We start from the raw sequence: 20,775 nt of genomic DNA on the forward strand, positions 1-20,775 counted from the left end.
ATTGCTCGGTCCCTGCTCCTGCCCACCTAGCAGTTCGAAAGCATGTCAAGTGCAAGTAGATAAATAGGTACTGCTCTGGCGGAAAGATAAACGGCGTTTCTGTGCGCTGCTCTGGTTCGCCAGAAGCGGCTTAGTCATGCTGGCCACATGACCTGGAAAAACTGTCTGCGGACAAACACCAGCTCCCTCAGCCAGTAAAGCGAGATGAGCGCCACAACCCCAGAGTCGTTCGCGACTGGACTTAACTGTCAGAGGTCCCTTTAGCTTTAGGTTCATAAATACCATATAGCATGTATTCAAGCCAAAAAACAGTGACAATTTGTTGTTGACAAAGGACAGCTGGACATATAAAGGGCCCCATTACATTCAGTAGCTTAGGACCTCATCAAACCTTAATCCAGCACTGATCTTGTTACTTTATTACCAAAACCAGCTTGCAACTGTAACTGCTTGGACTGTAGCAGGAGATCTAATTTGTTTCCATCTCTGCTTGTAGCCAAGATTATGAATCTTTCTAATAAGGTGAACAACCAGAAGTTGTTCAATAAGGGAGTGAAGATAACTGATCCTCTCATTAGTTTTCCCCAAACACTTAGAAGTAAATGGGAGCAGATGTGTGAAGAAGCACACTGAACAAGCAAGCCAAGTCCAAGACTGCAGTCATGTATTGCAATATCAGCTTTTGGTGGGGTTGCGGGGGGAACTAGGCAAAGCAAGGCATTGCATCCTGTACACAGATGGCATTGGCTATGACAGCCCATGATTGCCCTAGGGTTCAGGAGGATTATTTTGGAAGGCCAGCATTAAGGTGAATAAAATAATAGTAAGATTGGGGCACTGCAAAGCACTGATACCAATGTTATTCTTTTGATACTTGCTAAAAATGAATATATTATCTCAGGACTTTCCTGATTACTAATATTAGCTCATTGTATCCATTGATTTTATTCCTGCCTTGGCTTTTTGGCTGCGATTTTACTACATCGTTAACACATTTCATTCTTTGTATACCACCTTTGTAATTCATAAAAAGGAGGTGGTATAGAAATATTTGAAATCAATGAATAGCCAACCAGCTGTGGGGTGGCCATAGGAAAGTCCTGCCCCAGGAGTGCTTGAGAAATTTGATCATTGTGAATTCTCATATGAACTAACTTTAGCCACACCTCCTCAACTGACAGGTGGATTAGAACGGAGGCTGGGGGTTGGGAGCTTGCCCCACATCTCAGGAGAATTATTTAAACAAGATTAGCAATGCATCTTCTCTCCTAAATTACACATCCTATACATTTGCTTTGTAGGCAGATGTTCCTCTTAATAAACACTCCAACAGTTCTGAGCACAGCCATTCATTTGGATGGTAAATGCACCAATGGCAGAATTCTATGAATATATATTCACAAATAAGCCTCAATGAATACTCCCAGATAAGTGTGTATAGGCTCACAGTGTAATCCTATGCATGTCTGCTCAGAAGTAAAATCTACTGAATTCAGTGGGGATTACTCTCAGGTAAACTTGGTGAGGATTGCAGCCTAAAACACCCAGAGATGGACATGTTCATTCTGAGATGACAAGAGCATTTAGTGCACATTAAGTAATGCTGCAATCTTATACACAATAACATGAGAGTAAGCTTCATTGAACACAGTGGGACTTGCTTTCAAGCAATCATGCAGAGGACTGCACTGCAAGCATAGTAGCAGCAAAACACCTGAAATATTCCTCTTTCAGGGCTATTATCTGCCTTCTTCCAAGCGGGAAATATTAGGGTTCAAGACACCAGGAAAATAAAGCCTTCCTTTAAAATTAAAACCATGCATTTCAATATAGATATCGTATATCGTATATATCGTATATCTATCAAGTGCCAACAGTAATGTGAGATTAGACAGACTAGATTAATATATGACACCAGTTTTAAAGACAGTCTAATTCTGGAAACACTCAGAGCCGGTGTGGTGTAGAGGTTAAGAGCGGTGGACTTGTAATCTGGGGAACCGGGTTTGGGTCTCCGCTCCTCCACATGCAGCTGCTGGATTACCTTGGGTTAGTCACACTTCTGTGAAGTCTCTCAGCCTCACTCACCTCACAGAGTGTTTGTTGTGGGGGAGGAAGGGAAAGGAGATTGTGAGCCACTTTGAGACTCCTTAGGGTAGTGATAAAGCAGGATATCAAATCCAAAACCCATCACAATAAATTCAGAATGTGCCTTCCTCGCCTTTGCTTCTACTTAAGAAAAACAACCATTTCTTGGCTTCCTAAACTCCAGCTACAGCCGTTCAGCTCTGAAGAGTCTATGACTCAGCAAAGAGGTCTGCATTTATTATTTCAGATGGAATTTACCAACATGTTAGCACAGTACAGGGAAGCTTTGCTGCCACTATCCATTGCTAAACTGTCTGTCTGAAACAGCCTTGCTAGTCTCTTCCCCCATCTATGTTACTGTATGAAAACTGGGGAAGATGGTATTTATTCAGCAAATATCAGGTAAAAACAGCTCAAAATAAAGACCAATTGAGGGAATAATATATCAGCATAACCTACTGTGGATTTGGAGATAAAGGAAACAAAGAGACAATTCAGGGGGAAGGGGGGATTTAAAGAATCTGTGCTAATTTGCTAACTGGCCAAAATCAACCAGAGAGAGATGGTGGTCCATTCCACCCTAAAATCAGGTCTGCATGTAATGCTAAATCATCATTTATCATTGCAAGGATGAGGTGCCACAGGGCTTATATGATCCCTGCTCCTCCTATGGTGATGTCACAAGGAGATGTTTTGAAGCTTTCACTTGTGTTTTAGCTTAACCACAGCTTACGTTCTTACATTGTCTGAAACTCAAAAACTGGAGTTAATTTTAACTACGGATGGACAAATCACTCTATTTCACATTTGTTCCTTTGTAAGTCAGTTCTGTCCTGCTGCCGCATTAATCTGAAATTGAGGGGGGTCTGCACAAAAATTCTTACTTATTTAAGACATTTGCATACCACTGAATCATTAGCATTTCTAAGCAGTGTACATAAAAATAAACTGCTCAGAGAATAAAACAAAAAGTCATCATAATATGCTATTTTACCACTTATTGCCACAATATATGAATTTAAATATGCATTTCATCTCAGTGTTCATCTTGATTTTTATTTTTTTTAAAAAAACCACACATTATCTAAGACATGTGGATGTGTTTTTGAGCAGAGAGCAGCAAATTTTGGAGAAGTGTGAAATCAAGTAGGAGGCAATTTTTCACACAAGGGGACTTCCTCTCCTCTGCCAGCATCTCCTCAAATTCTGCTCCAGAAGGTCCTCCCATCTGCAGCAGATTTCAAGGGTGCCCAGGGGGCTGCAATGAAAAGGAGAGGAGGAGGAAGCTCTGTTGTGCAAGTGGAAGTCTGTTGTGCAAGCAAAATGGCAGCACTGGTCATGGCCCTTTGCAAGTAAAAGAACAGAAGGATAGAAACTTTTAATAAGAGCAGCATGATGCTGTCATCCTCTGTAGCACTATTAAAATGGAAAGAGAAGTGACAGAAGGAACATTTTCCCCTGTAGGTGGAAAAGCAGACTTGTGTCTAGCATGTCCTTCAAATCCTAGCTGCCCTGAAACTATTTCCAGTTACTGTGTAACTTCTTGACAAGGATGAAAACTCATGAATGAGGCAAAGGGTTTCTCTTCTTGTTTATTCTGGACTACATACATGTAACTAAAAATTCAGCCCAAAACACAACCTGTTTCAACACAATTCAACAGAAATGGTGTTAAAAGCAAGCCCATCAGGCCCAAAAAATGAAACTGAGGTCACACCCACACCAGACATTTAAAGTGCTCCATTGTCACTTTAACACACAAACATCACACAGTCCCCAAGCAGGACAACACTTGAAATGAACAACATCATCCATCCCTTGCCACTTCCCCATTGGATACTTTCCACCTAAACCAGGTATCTTCAACCTTTTCAGGTCCAGGACCAACTTTTAATCGAAACATGCATTTGGGGACCCATTTCTTAACCCCTTGCCATATATTTGCATGGTGGTAGTGCTCTACCTTTGATCACCAGCAGAAGAACAGTGACCCAGACATAATTGGACTAGTATGAGTACTGACCACAGGGAGAAGCTCCCACATTACTATGACAATATATGAACTTGGCCAAAACCATAACTGCTTATAGTCCTGTTATGACACCTGTTATGATGCCATCCTTTCACTTGAGAAACTCAAGTGGAACCAGTGTGGTGTAGTGGTTAAGAGCGGTAGACTCGTAATCTGGTGAACCGGGTTTGCGTCCCCACTTCTCCACATGCAGCTGCTGGGTGACCTTGGGCCAGTCACACTTCTCTGAAGTCTCTCAGCCCCACTCACCTCACAGAGTGTTTGTTGTGTGGGAGGAAGGGAAAGGAGAATGTTAGCCGTTTTGAGACTCCTTCGGGTAGTGATAAAGCGGGATGTCAAATCCAAACTCTTCTTCATGTGACCCTTTTGCATTCTGTGTAGTACTGCATATAAAATGCTACATTCCAGTGTCACACTACCAAAGTTAATTATTTCTTGATTGAACATTCAGGTGCATCCCTTTTTCTTTCTTTTTTTTGAATTCTACAAACAGGAAGTTGCTCTAATACTGAGGCAGATGACTTTTTCATGTAGCTCAGTACTGTACTGTCTACACTGATGGGTGGAGGTACTCTGAAATTTCAGACAGGGCATATTCCCAGGTCTACCCAGAGATGTTAGGAATTGAACTTGAGACCTTTTGCAGGTAAAACATGTCTTCTACCACTGAACTATGACCCTTCCTAATACAAAAGCAAGCCATTGTTATACCACCAGCTAATCAAGCCATAGCCCTCATTTTATGATCGCATAAAAGTTGTCAAATGTGGCTCTGTAGAAGTCTAATTTTGGTGACATTTGAAAATCTTGCAGGTTTGTTACAGCCGAAGCCATGATTAAATTGGTGGTTGCCTTAATATGCCACAAGATTCTTGGCCATTCTTGATGTACAACACATACACATGGCTATCCCTCTGTGGGTAACTGCCATTTTGAATGTCTTTAATATTGAGGTAGGAACACCACCACAAATGTAAACTTCAATAAGACTCAGAGGCAGGGGGAATAAGACACCTGCAGCTCTCTTGCATGTGCAATCTGATTTAAGGATTTCTTCACGTCTCCTCTTTCCCCGAGGCTGCCTGTCTCTCCCACTGCATTAGCATTTCTCAAAATCAGCAGTTCGTCTTTACAATGACCCATGTCAGCGAGGACGAGCAGAGATGAAAGGTGTATGCTGCAGGGCATGAAAGGCAGGCCCAGGGCAGGGAAGAAAGTCCTTTGACTATATATGGAACAGTACAAACAGAACAGCTACTAGCCAGAGGCTTCTGAACATGATAGACTTCAGTGATGCTGGAGCACAGCCATCTACATCCTGTTGTGGAGGACAGATGCAGTTTTCTGTTGCTTCTGGTTGCATGAGAATGTGTGTGCTTTTCTCCTTCAGTATACCTGAAGAGCGTCTCTACACCCATTATTCTTCCTGGAACTGAGGTCCAGCTCTGAGGGCCTTCTGGCGGTTCCCTCCCTGTGAGAAGTGAGGTTACAGGGAACCAGGCAGAGGGCCTTCTCGGTAGTGGCACCCGCCCTGTGGAACGCCCTCCCATCAGATGTCAAGGAAATAAACAACTATCTGACTTTCAGTAGACATCTGAAGGCAGCCCTGTTTAGGGAAGTATTTAAAGATTGATGTTTTAGCGTGTTTCTAATATTCTGTTGGGAGCCACCCAGAGTGGCTGGGGAAACCCAGTCAGATGGGTGAGGTATAAATAATAAATTTATTATCATCATTATTATTATTCTGATGCATTACTGTTATCTGAGCAGGCAGGACTACTGTTTTTAGAGGAGCACAGGAAGCTTTCTTATACCAAGTTAGGCAAATTGGTCCATTTAGCTCAGTACCAAGGGCAGTTACTGGTGGAACCTCTCCAGGGTTTCAGGCAACAGCGTTTTCCAGCCCTACCTGGAGACACCAGAGACTGTACCTGGGACCTTTCATGCAAAGTATGTGCTCTACAAATGAGCAATGGTCCTTCCCTGATCCTTCTTGTCTTTTAATAACATCCTTCATCCTGCTAATTAGAAGTGCTTGCAACGGGGCGAAGGGAAAATAAGACTCAGTTCTCTTACAGGATTGTTGTATATTTGGGGGATAACGTATGTGTAATACTTTCAGCGTTTGCATACAAAGCTAAGTGTAAGTGTTACTATTGTCTCAGCTCACTAGACTGCAAAAGGATTCCCTTATTTTAGGTAGCACAGCTTCAAAGGGCAAGGCATCTCTCTCTCTTTCTCTCTCTCTCTGAATTCTGATACGCAGCCCTAATTTATCTTTTAATATGCTCCTAACAAGTTCGTGTGTATATTTTCGGGGTGGGATGATCTCATATGCAATATTTCTGCAGCAATATGGTCTCTCATCAGTTAAACCTTTCAGTTAATGCCACAATCCAGCACTGCTGTGCATTGCAATCCAATGCATGCTTATTATATCAGTTCAGTGGCACTTGCTCTCGAGTAAGTGTGGGTATGATTTCAGCTTTAAGTTTTCTGTAATCAGTGGGCTTAAGCACTCTTAACACTCTGTCATGGAATGAATCGGTTGGAAGAGAACATATGCATAGTTAAAGCAATATCATTTGTCATAGCTGCATACATGAGATGCATTCAAAAGTGTTTAGATGGCTGCACCTCATATTCATAGCTGTCAACTTTTCCCCCCTTTTAAAGGGAAATTCCCTTATTCCGAATAGGATTCCTCGCAAGAAAAGGGAAAAGTTGACAGCTATGCTCATATTTGTGACTAGATTCAAAGAGGAGCAACACTTAAAAAGAGCCTTATTGGATCAGACCAAAGGCCTATCCAAGCAAACTGCCTAGTTTTAGCTACGCACAGGGTGAAGAAGGGCTTCCTTTTGCCCACCCTTAATCTTCCAGCATTCAGTTTCATTAGATGGCCCTAGGTTCAAATATTATGAGACAGGGAGAAAAATGTTGCCCTATCAACTTTCTTCACACCCCGCCTAATTTTACACAAATCTATTAGATTTCCCTTACTTGCATTTTCTCTAAGTTCGAAAAGCCCCCGAAATCATAACCTTTCCTCATAGGGGAATTACTCCATGATCATTGCGGTTAACCTTTTGTGCTCTTCAGCCTCCGTATATTCTTGAGATACAGCAATCTGAACTAGGTTGCAGCTTGAGCCCCATAGGGGCATATTCCTGCATTGCAGAAGTGGACTAGAAGACCACCAGTACCCCATCCAACTCTCCAATTCTATGATTCTATAACAAAATTGTAGGGTTGCCAAAGTCCGGGATTTCCCGGACATGAACTCTTTTGGGGGGGCAGCACACCCATCCGGGCGGATTTTTTGCATTTTTCATAGACTGACTGGGTATTGAAATTTTATTTTTATTTTTCTTTGTGGGGCATGCACATGCTCAGAAGGCGCTGTGCCCCAGAACACAAAACACTGCATCAGGTAGCCTTCCCGGGGCTGCGCTAGGCCCTTCGCTGCTCCTGGTGGCTGGCAGGCCGGTTGCGGCCTTCATGGGGCCGAGCAAGGCCTCCTGGCATTTTGGGCAGTCGCCAGACCTGGCATGACATTCCCAGGGATGGGCAGCAACTCCTGAACAGAAGACAGCAAAGGTTAGGAGGGGGCAAGCAGGCAGGCAGGCAGGCAGGCAGGCAAGGAAGGGGTTTTTGCTCTTCAGAATATGGCAACCCTGCAATACTGGAACTTCTGTTTTCAATCCATTTCATGGCTATATTCAATTTATTCATTCTTCCCACCTTTCCCCACCCCAACTAGTACCATTTAAGAATTGCATTCTTTTCTTTAAATCTGAGACTGGGAACAAAAGCTTGCAAAACAAACAGAGACCATTTTGCCTTTGCAGTGGCAGGAAAAATAACATCACTGAATATTTAAAGCCTTCCCCATCTGAATGGCTGTAGTTGCTAGGAAACATAACCATGTATGCGGAAGTATCCTGCTCCTGCGTGCGGCATTGTGCTTTTCAATGAGGATGCCTTTGCATATATTTTATAGAATGTGCTGGATGGCAACTGTTCGGCTCTGTACATGCAGGAGTTTAAATTGTACAACACACAAGATTGCACCAGGAAAACCTGAGATAAGGAACACTGTGCTTGGCAAAAGAGTCCCTCGGGTACAGTTCTATAACTATCTAATAACAGCAATAAACATTGTGACTTTCTTTCTTTTTCAAACACTAGTCTGCACCATACCTAGAACTTTGGCTGCTAATAATATGACATATTTTATTTTATATAAAAAGTAGCAATTAAGGCTGCAGTTCTATACTCACCTGTGCAAGGATATGGCAAGTCCCCAACCGCTTGTCCAAGCACAAACAATACCTTTACCCAGAGAATATCAGCTCATTCCCTGGGATGCCCAAAGTGTAAAGTGGGGAATGTTTTTTCCGACCGAGGTCCATATTTCCACCTGGGCAAGACTGCAGGGACCACATACCAGTGATGCGCAGGGCCAGAGACAAGAGTGGGCAGAACAAGACATACAAATGCTATCTTTGTACAGTACTTTCTGCATACACACACACTTTCTATCCTCCATCCAGGCAACCAAAAGAGTCACAATCAGAGTTCAAAGACACATTCCAGCCCGAAAAAAAAACAAACTTGAGCTCAAGCCAGGGCCGGATTTAGGTTTGATGAGGCCCTAAGCTATATGTCCAGCTGTCCTTCGTCAACAACAAATTGTGACTGTTTTTTGTGTTGAATATATGCTATATGGTAATTTATGGACCTAATAGGTATCTAAAGCCATGTGCACATAACATATGTGAGCCTACACAAAACACAGTTGCTGTATGTAGGTTTTTATTTTATTTGTTTTTTATCTTATATTTTGGAAATGTACATCCAGATTTTTTCCCTTAAAAAATTTTGGGGCCCCCAAGAGACTGGGGCCCTAAGCTATAGCTTGTTTAGCTTATACATAAATCCGGTACTAGCTCAAGCCACACCACTCAGTACAACACAGCTCTGACGCTTTTAAGCTCCCAGTAGCTCTTAGAGGGATGCGGGTGGCGCTGTGGTCTAAGCCACTGAGCCTCTTGGGCTTGCCGATCAGAAGCTTGGTGGTTCGAATCCCCGTGATGGGGTAAGCTCCCGTTGCTCATTCCCAGCTCCTGCAAACCTAGCAGTTCGAAAGCACACCAGTGCAAGTAGATAAATAGGTACCATTCTGACAGGAAGTTAAAGGGTGTTTCTGTGCGCTGCTCTGGTTCCATTGCACCAAAAGAGGCTTAGTCATGCTGGCCACATGACCTGGAAAAACTGTCTGTGGACAAACGCCAACTCCCTCGGCCTGTAAAGCGAGATGAGCGCCGCAACCCCAGGGTCATCTGCGACTGGACTTAACTGTCAGGGGTCCTTTACCTTTACCTTTTTAACTCCCTCTTATTATAACTTCAGTGGGTGGGTGGTGTCTGCCATCATGAACACAAAAATCACAAAAGGCAGTTTCAGTCTTTTCAAATGTGTTTTGTAGGGAGCCCAAACCCAGCAAACATCCCTAGCACATGTTCTTGAGCATATAGTAGTATATGAGCAAACATCCCTGGTGTCCCATAAAGGATGCAGGCAGTGTCCGGACCTCATACATGTTTGCATCCCACACTAGGAGCACAGAATGGATGCTGCTATGCATGGCATCTCCATAGCCATCCATTGTCAGCTGTCTTGTAGAAACCCAAGCCACTGTTAGTAGATGATTAAAAAGAGTTATTTCGCGACTGAAATTCATTCCCAGAGATAGGGCAGCTTTCCCCCCCAGGTGTAGTTAATTGCCAAAAAATAACGAGATTCTGTCTGGGAACAGTAAGTTATCGCAGAATGGCTCCAATTAGCTGATAACATCCAAGGTCATTATAACAAAGAGGGCCTGAAAGAGCCCATGGACCTGTGGAAAGTTTCCTGAGAGCAAACTTATCCAAAAAGTGATGAGCCCTGTTCTTCTAGATATAATTGGTTGGTTGCTCCTGCTGGAGACGAGGAAGGGCGTAAGGCAGTGTTTTTGAAGCAGTGGGCCAGGACTCACCTGGGCACTTTCAGGTGGGCTGTGGTGCCTCTTCACCTGTCTGCCCTGCTGCCTGCATATGCCCATAACCTTTTGGTCAGACCAATGCTAGCACCAGCAACTCTTTGCATGCTGAATGAAAGTGGCCAGGTGACAGATGTTCAAGGGGAAAGGGAGAGGAAGGAAAGTCTTCCTCCACTGGGGGAAAAGGACCAGAGGAGGTGTTGAAGGAGATGAAAAAGTGAGAGAAAATGTTAATGTTTATAACTAACAAGGTGGGAATAGAAAAGAAGGGGCTAAGAAAAGAAAGGTGTTACAGGAGGGGAAAGTGAATGTAAAAGGACCAGGAGGGGAAAATGAGGTGAGGGTATGGATAAGGTTCAAATTGAGTGTGAAAGGAGAATGGGAAATGAATGTACAGGGGAAGGCTGAAAATGCTTTTGAGGGGTACGTGGCAGCAGGAAGGAAGACTAGAGAAGAAAAAGTCTTCTCCACTTAAAGCTTCTGGATCAGCAAACTCTGCTGAAAATGGGGAGCCTGTCAAAACACCTCTTTATTTAGCTCAGGGAAACCTGAGCAGTGGAACTTCTTGCCATGAGGAAAATGCTGCAGTCAAAAAACGAAATAACTTCAAAAGATGGATTAGATTTCAGTTGAAAATGATGTATGTAATTTTCAGCTGATTATGTCAAACTTGATCTCCATCCACCACCATTTTGTGAGTGCTGGGCCTCAGTAGTTTTCAGCTGCGTCAATTGGGCCTGCAGGTAGGAACTTTGAAATCATTGGTTTAAGGTATAGTGCTGCTAGCTACAACTATAACAATGGATAACAATGTATGTGAAAGACACTTAGACGCACCACAAGTCAAAAATACTTCCCCCATCCCTAAGAACCCTTCTTCACTTGACCAGCGGGGGAAAATCCTGAAAGACTCACTAGCTGATACCTTTGTAAAACTCTTTCACTAAATTAGCTTAATTTACTAAGCAGTACAAACTGTATTTATGTGGGTTAATTACCATTGGGCTCCTCCAGACATCCTTTTTTTTTAATTGAGCATGCATGATTATTTGTGCACATGAAGCTATTGGAGCAGTCATATGCAATCTTGCTTTCAGCAGTTCATTGCACCTGCAAACGTTTTGAAGTGGTCACACTGCATCATTTCTAATCAATGCAAGTCCTGTAACGTTTTGCTGAAATCAAAAAAAGGTTTGTATCACAAATCTTCTGCTTTCTTTTTCTCCTGCTTTTGTTATGCCACAGCTCCTCCGGACAGAAATAATGACCCCATTCACACCATACATTTAAAGCACTAGGATGCCACATCAAACAGCCATGGTTTTCCCCAATGAATTCTGGAAGCTGTAGTTTGTTAAGGGTACCAGGACTTAGAGCTACAATTCCCAGAGCTCCCTGGGAAGAGGGACTGGTTGTTTAAACCACTCTGGGAATTGGAGCTCTTTGCTGGAAGACTTCATATATGGGGTGATGGGGTGTTTCAAAGACTAATCCTAGCCCCTTTTGCACAGCAGGTTCAGCTGTATATCAAACAAGAATCCTGAGACAGGTTTATAGAACTATGTATAATTCACTGGTACCCTGGCAAAATAGTGTTGATTTAAGAATTCCACTGATCACTCTCCAGGGAGTTTGAATCACCACTCTCAGAATATCTGAATGGAAACGATAATGCCGCTGAAACTCTTAAGGTTTGCAGTATCAGATACAGTGCACCAGAAATCAATCGCTCTCTGAAAGTTTTGGGTTTTCTTTGCCTAGTGCAGATAATCAAATGGGTCACAGTTCATAGGGCCACTTTCTATATTATCAGGTTGTGCAGTTGTGGCTGAAAAGCTTAATATAGCACTGAAGGCTACCATTTTGATTCAGGTCTCTAATCACTATGCCAGGAAACTACACATTACTGGCATGGTTTCCCTGGCACGGTTACTATCAGCACAAATCACTTGGGCAGCCCTTTGCACAGACATAAGTACATAAGAAGAAGGGGCTGGTGCCACAGCTCTGCACTCCCAATAGCGGTGTCACTGCCCCACATCCTGATGCTGTCTTGGCAAGATCAGTGCTGCGTGGGCAGAAGCAGCTGAAAAGAAAGAAGAGGAGTCCAGTGATTTTATATATATATATATATATATATATATATATATATATATGGTTGTATGCCCTGGGTTCTCAATTTGATCCTTTTACAATGGCTTTGCATTCTTGGTGGTATTTTACGCATTGTGACTTGCCATTATATTTACTGATTATAGTTTAATATGCCGGTTTTTTAACTGATTATAGTTTGGTAATTCTTTATTGTAATTAATGGGTGTGGACTGTTTGATTATTATTTGCTGATGCTTAATTTTGTTGTTTACTATAGGGCTGACATACGTCCAGACATTACCGGATTTCAAAGGCGGAAGTGACGTCCGGGGGTGGCACCCTGTCCTGGAACTTAGGCAAGTCAAAAAGCTCAACAACTTAACAACTTTTTGAAATATGGCAACCCTAGTTTACTATTGCATTTTTGTGGATTGTTCAGTGTTGCTTTGTTTGATATAGGTTGTCTATTTTAAAGTTATTGTAACTTTTTTGTATCAGATCAGATGGTTATTATTAATGTTTGATGTTTTATGATGTTTTATGTGTGTTGCAAGCCGCCCAGAGTGGCTGGGGCAACCCAGCCAGATGGGTGGGGTCGTCTTCTTCTTCTTCTTCTTCTTCTTCTTCTTCTTCTTCTTCTTCTTCTTCTTCTTCACTGGTGTGTAAGTCCACACAGCCCTGACTTTGCTGGTTCCCTGCCCCATCCTGTCCATGTAATCAGCAGTGACACAATGTCAGGACATCTGATCCAAGGGGCTGCCCCATTATGCCAACTGTTTCAGAACAGCCCTGCTGGATCACACTAGAGGATTGTCTAGTTCAGAATCCTCTTTATACAGTGGCCAATCAGTTACCTGTGGAAAGCTCACCAAGCCTGCTCAACATTTCTTCTTGGGTGCCTATGCAATTTGGTTTCCAGGAGGCAGCCTCGTGCCAGGATAATATATGAACTGAACCTTATTGAAACAGTAATCAAAGCGGAAGTGCTCTGAGTCAGTGTTGCATGGAGGCTGTGTACATGCAGTGTAAGGTGATTTCGCAATGGCAGCTGCAAATGGATAAAAAACAAAGGCCTCCATGCTCAATGTTACATTTGATCCCTGGGGGAGCCATTTGCACTCAGCTTGTCAGGCGAAAACTCATTCAGAGTACTCAGTGGCTGGACTCACTTGGGATTTATGTCCATTTCTCAGTTGTTTCCAACACTTTTAGTTCTCCCTGAAGAGTGCTTTGCATTTCAGGGTGAAAGAAACGTGGATGTTTGAATGTGATGAGATGTTCAGAAATTGGTCCAAACTATGTTTCCATTTCAGTGGAGTCTTTGGAAATTTGAGGGTTGGATTTGAAAATATATTTATTATTTTTAAGGAATGCTCAGAATTAAATTAGGCAGCCATAGAAATCCTGAATGCACATCAAAAGACTAAAAGAGCATCAGGGAGTGCAGTGCTATCCACCTAAACCCTATGTGAAATCAATTAAGTTTAAACATGCAAAACGGTACTGGGTTATGGTCTACTGAGTGCAATCCATCAGCAGTAGTGCTGTGTAAGCCCCAGCCAATGGACTGGGTTCAAACCAGTGTGCATTCTGTAGACATGAACTAAGACCACGGAAAAGAAATTGGTGCACTGCACTTTAATTTTCATAGATTGCACTGCAGAAGCTGAGCTTTATTTGTAATTCAAAAATTGGTTAATTACAGCATTGGGCTGGATCCAGACTAAATAAGCTGAACCGAGTGAAATCAGTGCAACTCAAGTGAAGTCAAGACTGGCTGTAGGAATTATTCAGAAGTAGGTCCTATTGAATTAAGTGGGGCTTAGTCCCAGGTAAGAGGGGATAGGCTTGCCGCCCAAGCAGTCCCGTTGATTTCAATCCACTGTAACCAGTAATTAATAATCTGAAAAATTGTGTCAAAGTTAGCTGAAACCCGCATTTAACAAATTAGAAAGACAGCCAATAGGCCTTGAGCTTATTGCTGTTGCTTTTAAAGGTAAAAGGTAAAGGTACCCCTGCCCGTACGGGCCAGTCTTGCCAGACTCTAGGGTTGTGCGCTCATCTCACTCTATAGGCCGGGAGCCAGCGCTGTCCGCAGACATTTCCAGGTCACGTGGCCAGCGTGACAAGCTGCATCTGGCGAGCCAGCGCAGCACACGGAACGCCGTTTACCTTCCCGCTGGTAAGCGGTCCCTATTTATCTACTTGCACCCAAAGGTGCTTTCGAACTGCTAGGTTGGCAGGCACTGGGACCGAACGGCGGGAGCGCACCCCGCCGCGGGGATTCGAACTGCTGACCATGCGATCGGCAAGTCCTAGGCACTGAGGTTTTACCCACAGCGCCACCCGCGTCCCGCTGTTGCTTTTACCCAGAGCTAAACAGAATGGTGCTGAGGAAGTTTTGAATGTGGCAATGTGATCTGCCTCTTCCTTACTTTCAGCAGGCTCCAGTTGTGACCTCAGTGCTGCCCATTTCAACCAACTTCTGAAAGGACGAGTGTGGACCATGGGTTGGGTGAAGTTAATTGGCCATTGTCAATGGGACAAATTTCTATGACATACGTGGCCATTGATTTCAATAGGATGTATGTACAACTAGCAACACAATCCTATGCATATTGGGAAATAAATGTTCTTCAAAGTGATGCTGCACACCACTGTTGGCTATAACTCTCTACAACTACAAGTTCAATAAACCCTAGATAATCGTAATAAAACAAGAAATGAGATTCTTTTAATGTGCTCTCAGCGTCTCATAAAGTTCTGTGCTAATGAAAAAGCATGACATACTTTGCATATTAATAAAAGTTGTAGGCTGGTGAATTGCTTATTTAATGAGTTCATTTTTTAAAAGAAAAGGTTGAGGCTATTTTATAAGTGATAAAAATAAATAAATGAACAGAGTGGTAAACTGTCTGGTTTTACAAGAGCCAAATTATATAGGGTTCTGCATATAACCATATTTAGCCTCTTAATATTGATCTTTTATTTTTGTAGCAGCGTTACACAGAAGAGGACTGCCATAATGGCCCAGACATATGAACCACTTTGCTCTGATGGCATTCGTTGTCCTTGGAAGCCACTGTAGCCTGAACAAAGCTCTGCAGGCCCTATCTGAAATGAAAGTAAGGGAGGAGGAAAAACACATTTCTCTTGGGGAGAATGGGCAGGCTCCATGCACAAATAGTTCCAGTTTAGCTCAGCTGCAACAGCACTAGTCAGTGGTGTCACCAGAGTAGGATCTTGGAGCAGAAGATGCAGGGCAGAATCAGCAAAAGGTCCCTAAATGCAACAGATCTGGCTTAGCATATTTTTTAAGTAAGTAAACTATTAGACATCACATAGGAACATGGAAATCTGTCTTATATTGAATCATACCACTGGTCCATGTAGTTCAGTATTGTCTATACTGGCTGGCAATAGCTCTCCAGGGTTTCAGACACGACCTAGGGATTGAGCCTGGGACCTTCTGCACACCATGCAAATTGCTCTGCCACTGAGCTACAGCTCTTCCCATCTAAAGAAGGTATGCCTGGAAGCCCATTAAGTCTAGTATCTTAAGCTTTCCTATCTGCACCAAAGATCATAGTCGTTATTTGCTCGCTCTCAGATTTAGTACCTAACCAAATGCCAAACCCACTAATTGGAAATAATTCCTTTTGGATCTATTGGTCTGACTTCCAAGTACACCAGCCAGCTCATCAACACAACTCAGCCTGGATCAAGCAGACCTGTGCTGCAACAGAATGGGCTAAGCACCGGGGAACCTAGGAAGCTGCTTTATACAACGTCAGACCATTGAGCTCCTTCAGTCAGAACACTGATCCATCTACTTCAGTATTGTCCACAGGGCTTGCAATAGCTTCCCAAGTTTTTAGACAGGGGTCATCCCCAGCCCTACATGAAGAGGCCAGTGATGGAACCTAGGAGCTTTCCTATGCAAAACAGGTAATCTGCCTCTGAGCTATGGCTAAGTATTAGCCAGAGCACTTCTGTCCATCTCAGCTGATATGCTGAGAGCACAGTTCCCTGCTTTTTTGAGCTGGCTGTGTTATTGGCCAAAGTAGGCTTAGATGGGAGGAAGAAGGCATGTATGGCCTCATCCACACATCATATCATTACAGCAAGTAAACACACACACACCTAATTCTGTAATTTCAAAAAGTGAAAATCTGGACATGAAAATTGAAGTTTTAAACTTTTTTTAAAAGGGAAATCACCCCAAAAAACAACACTTGTGATATGGGCTGTCATACGCTAGGTTTCCCCAGACATTATAGCCATTTCCTGAAAATTCCACCCGGATGCCATTTTTGACAGACAAAGCCTAGCTATGTCTGGGAAATTCCAGATGTATGGCAGCTCTACTGTAATCATATGCACACTTACTTGGGAAGTAAGCCCCACTGAGCTTAACTCAGTGTGGTTTAGGCCTGAGTAAATACTAAAGAATTTCACTGTAATAGCCTGATCCTAAGCATATTTACTCAAACATAAATCCTACTGAGTTCAATGGAGCTTATTCCCTAGTAAATATGCATAGGATACTTAAATTTCATTTGGAACCATTCACTTAGCTCTTCCTGGGGGGAAAATTGAATACAACTTAAACAAGTCCTACTGAAATTTAAAAGGAAGCAAAGGAGACAAAAGAGGTATATGGAACATCGAGTGGAATTTACACAGAAATACACAATGGGATGAGTCACAAAAAGTCTGATCAGTATACAAAGCTTCTTAAAATGTCATTTCTCACAATTTAAAGATGAACATTGACAAAATATGTGTATTTTGTCAGCAATATCAGAAGGAGCCTCAAGGATGTAGACGTTAAAAAAAGGTAAAGGGCCCATGGATGATTAAGTCCAGTCAGAGGTGATTATGGGGTGCGATGCTCATCTTGCTTCAGGCCAAGGGAGCCAGCGTTTGTCCACAGACAGCTTTCCGGGTCATGTGGCTAGCATGACTAAACCACTTCTCATGCAACAGAACACTGTGACAGAAGCCAGAGTGCACAGAAATGCCGTTTACCTTCCCACCGCAGCGATACCTATTTATCTACTTATCTAATCTTAAGTATATATCTTATACATATGTAGACATAAGATATATGGATAACCTAAGTCTCAGCTATAGATGCAAATGCAGAATCTGAACTTTTGGCAATGGTTTTTGTGTGAATGGCAGAATTGGTGATTTACTTTTGATTTTATTTTTTTGCAAAGAATGTCTAATGTGCTGGTGAGTTTTTAATGAGCGTTGACCAAACATACCAGTACTCAGAAAGTTGAAAAGAAAAGAAAATTATTTAGGATATTTAGAAATTCAAATAAATGGGAGGGTTGTCCTCTTTGAGATATGCACACACTGTTCATTTGGGTAATCTGGGGTACTGGACAACAGAGACTCAGTAAATGGTGCTATTTTATATAATCAATGGGAGTCTGTCTTGTGCTTCAGTTCCTTTTGGAATATGCTCCAGTACCTTTTATGTTAACACACAATCTAAGCTGCAACAGTTAATCACTCACCAATCTACATATCCTGTTATTGTAATGGACCATATATGTTGCAAGGTTTCTTGCAAGAGAAAACAACCCTTGTGGATTATAAATACCAAGCTAATCAGCTATTACAAAGTTGGTGGGCTCCACCCCACAATATAAAATTCAATCTGTTTTTGGAATATGGGTGGTTTAAGAACCCATGGGAAGTTTGCTGGGCTCAATTAATGCTGTTACTGCTAAAAGACTGTTGAGTCTTTTCAGGTGTCATCTAAAGATCATTCTGGAGACTCATCTATTTGCCCCCCCACCCAATGCTGAAATGAAATATTATGTATTAGTATACCCAACAAGACAGAGCTTGAGAATTCCCTTGGATGGTAGCAAATATTCCTGAGGTTGCTTATACAGTATAGTTAATCTACTGAAATAAAATGCTGAAATGTATACCGGTGATTAGATACACAGAAGGGATAAAATGCTTGAAAAAAATGCAAGCCTAGGTTGCTATTAAAAATTATTATCTTCATACAGCAATCCACAGTGAAAGCTTTCTTCAATTCGTCTGGCAGATTGAGGCCACCAAGAAAATCATCTAAAATGTTATTCACTTGCCATTTACATCTGTACTTCTGGGTCAATATTCTTGTGGAGATGAGGGAAGTTTTAACCTATCCATGTTTTCTTGGAAGTAAGTCCCATGGACTTCAGTGGGGCTTTGTCCCAGGTAGGCAGTTATCAGATTGCAGCCCTAAACATTGCAGTGTCTCTGTTTCTCAAGTGCTCTTCTAACATTTTGTCTCAAGCAGTTCCTACTGTTATATGTGTTGTCCTTGGTTTCTTATGAGATGCCTGACAGTTCATTTCATATAAGTAGTGGAAACCAAACTTTGAAGTGACAGCTCCCTATTCCAAACCTTGCCTCCCTCCACCCCGGTCCTTCACATACACAGAGAGAACTCCCTACAAACCTATATTTAAAGCAAAGGATGACATTGCTGACAACACAGTACTTCAGGAAGGTAAAGGCCAACAGCAGCAAATCAGAATGGAAGGCAGAAAGAAACTGTTCAATTCTCCCAAGGGAACCATTGATGGAGGTGAATCCCATTGTACCAAGTCCCATCTTACCAGGATTGCTCAGAGGGGGGAAAGTAACAATCCAAAGAAATAAGGAAAAAAAAGATTTGCACCTGCTATCTTTGTACTCCAAACTCCACCTGCATTGTTGTATGCTGACTGCAGCTCGTGAGCTTTTATGAACTGGAAGGTCCAGCCACTTAATGGGCCAAACTGACATTTATCACCGACAAGGGAAACAGGGGTGATAAAATGGGAAATTCCCTTTTAACTGCAGATTAAACCCCAGAGGGCTCTATTGTTATAGAAGAGAATTGAAGAGGTGTCCACAGCACACAGGAGCTCAGTGCAATTTGCTAGACTCTCTCCCCTCACCTCACCCCCCCCCCAAATAATAATGCTGATGCTCAATATGTGAAAGTGCAGGTGGGACCTTGTAACTAACAGCTCTACTCAGAATTTGTATCTGAAGTAACCAAATCAAAATGGGTGCAGCTCCCTACATTATGCAATAGAATATAACGCCGTGGATCTGGCAAGGCCTTTTCTTTCCCATTAAAAATATTTCCCCCCCCCCCATAAAAGAAATAACACCACCAACCTATATTTATTACCCAGGCTGCAGACATCTGATACATCACACAAATCACGGCATAGCTTAGCATGCAAAAAACCACCCGAGAACCTAGCAATGGATTAATTCCAGAATGCACAAGCAGGCAGTTATATAACTGTGTGTGCAAAGACACCGATACCACTCGGGTGCAGAAAGAGGCAAAAATATGCAGAGAGACTGACCTTACAGGCAAGTTCCATCATGATGGGCACATTGCTGGTCTGCTTTACCTGAAGGAAGCACCATTCCGTGTATTGCAGTGCACTTCAGCCTAAAACCTGTAGGTTGTTCCTAGCAGGCAGGTTTAAAGCAGCATGGGGTTTTTTTTTGCGCGGTGAGGGGAGTGGGAGGGGTTGCCATTCACCTTGCATTTTGCAAGAGGTTTGGCATTTTCTAACTGCAAAAATCAAACAATCCAAAAGTCCGTTCTCTCCCTGCAGGTTATATATGCTGTTCTCCAAACGGCTTAGAACCAGATGTGATGCAAGCATGATTTGTCAAGTCTAGTCCAGCATTATTATTGGGGGGGGGGTGAAAGCAAGGGAGGGAGGGGGGGAAGAGGAGGAGGAAGAGGAGGGGTGGAATCGACCATACAGGTTTTGTTTTTTAAAAAAGCTGCTCACCAGGTACACACCCTGAAAGTGGAGACTCAGGCCAGCCTAACTGAGGCAAAGAGCTAGAGAGGGGTTTCACCAGCAGGTTGCAGTTGCCGGGCGATGCTCTGGATGCTCGCCTTCCTCCTGGGAAAAATGAGCTCACTGCGAGCATCCAACAGCCGCCCCTCAGCCATTGCAGTGACACTGCAGCTAGCAGCCGACTCCAGGCACGTCATCGGAGGAGCTCACTTGGAGAAACGGAGGCCCTCCCATTCAGGAAGGGAAAGGCAAAGGCGCTCGATCCAGCAGCAAGGCCAGCCCTCAGCTGCAGCCACCTAATTCGCGGCTGGCTTTTCTCAAAGCGGAAAACAAATTCCTCTCCAGCATCCTAAGCAGGGTGGGGATTGTTGCTTCCACTCTCTGCGTTGCCAAGGTTACAGAGGCTTGCCTCTCTCTCCACCTCCCCTTCCTCTCCGCTGCCAAGTAAGGGATGCAGCAGGACCCAGCCGAGACTGACATTTAAAATCCCCGTGGCTCCTCTCTCTGGCATTTGCAAGCAGCCAGAGAGACGGTCCGAGTTCCTCCTGCAGGGGTCCTCTGCAGACGTGGCCCGTCCGGGGCCAGGTATTAATCGATCACCTCCTCATCTTCATTTTGAAATTCTTGTCTCTCTGCTCTGAAAGGATGCAGAAGGGAAAATTGCGCTGGGGTCTTTGCAAATG

The 20,775-nt window shown here is 43.1% G+C and overlaps 1 protein-coding gene across 24 annotated transcripts in view; it reads right to left on the minus strand.

The window, feature by feature from the left end:
- JAKMIP3 (Janus kinase and microtubule interacting protein 3) overlaps window positions 1-20,552 on the minus strand; it is an 87,721-nt gene extending 67,169 nt beyond the window's left edge. For 5 of the 24 annotated variants that reach the window (XM_053388840.1, XM_053388837.1, XM_053388845.1 and 2 more), the window contains exon 1: window positions 19,640-20,550. The gene's annotated coding sequence lies outside the window, so the exon portion shown is untranslated. Of the gene's footprint in view, window positions 1-19,639 lie in introns of all 24 variants that reach the window. The other 19 variants (XM_053388846.1, XM_053388835.1, XM_053388827.1 and 16 more) reach the window with 9 other exon arrangements.
- Window positions 20,553-20,775: the final 223 nt, after the last annotated feature.

The sequence above is a fragment of the Podarcis raffonei genome, chromosome 5 (assembly GCF_027172205.1).
Source record: "Podarcis raffonei isolate rPodRaf1 chromosome 5, rPodRaf1.pri, whole genome shotgun sequence".
In the NCBI taxonomy this organism is placed as follows: domain Eukaryota; kingdom Metazoa; phylum Chordata; class Lepidosauria; order Squamata; family Lacertidae; genus Podarcis; species Podarcis raffonei.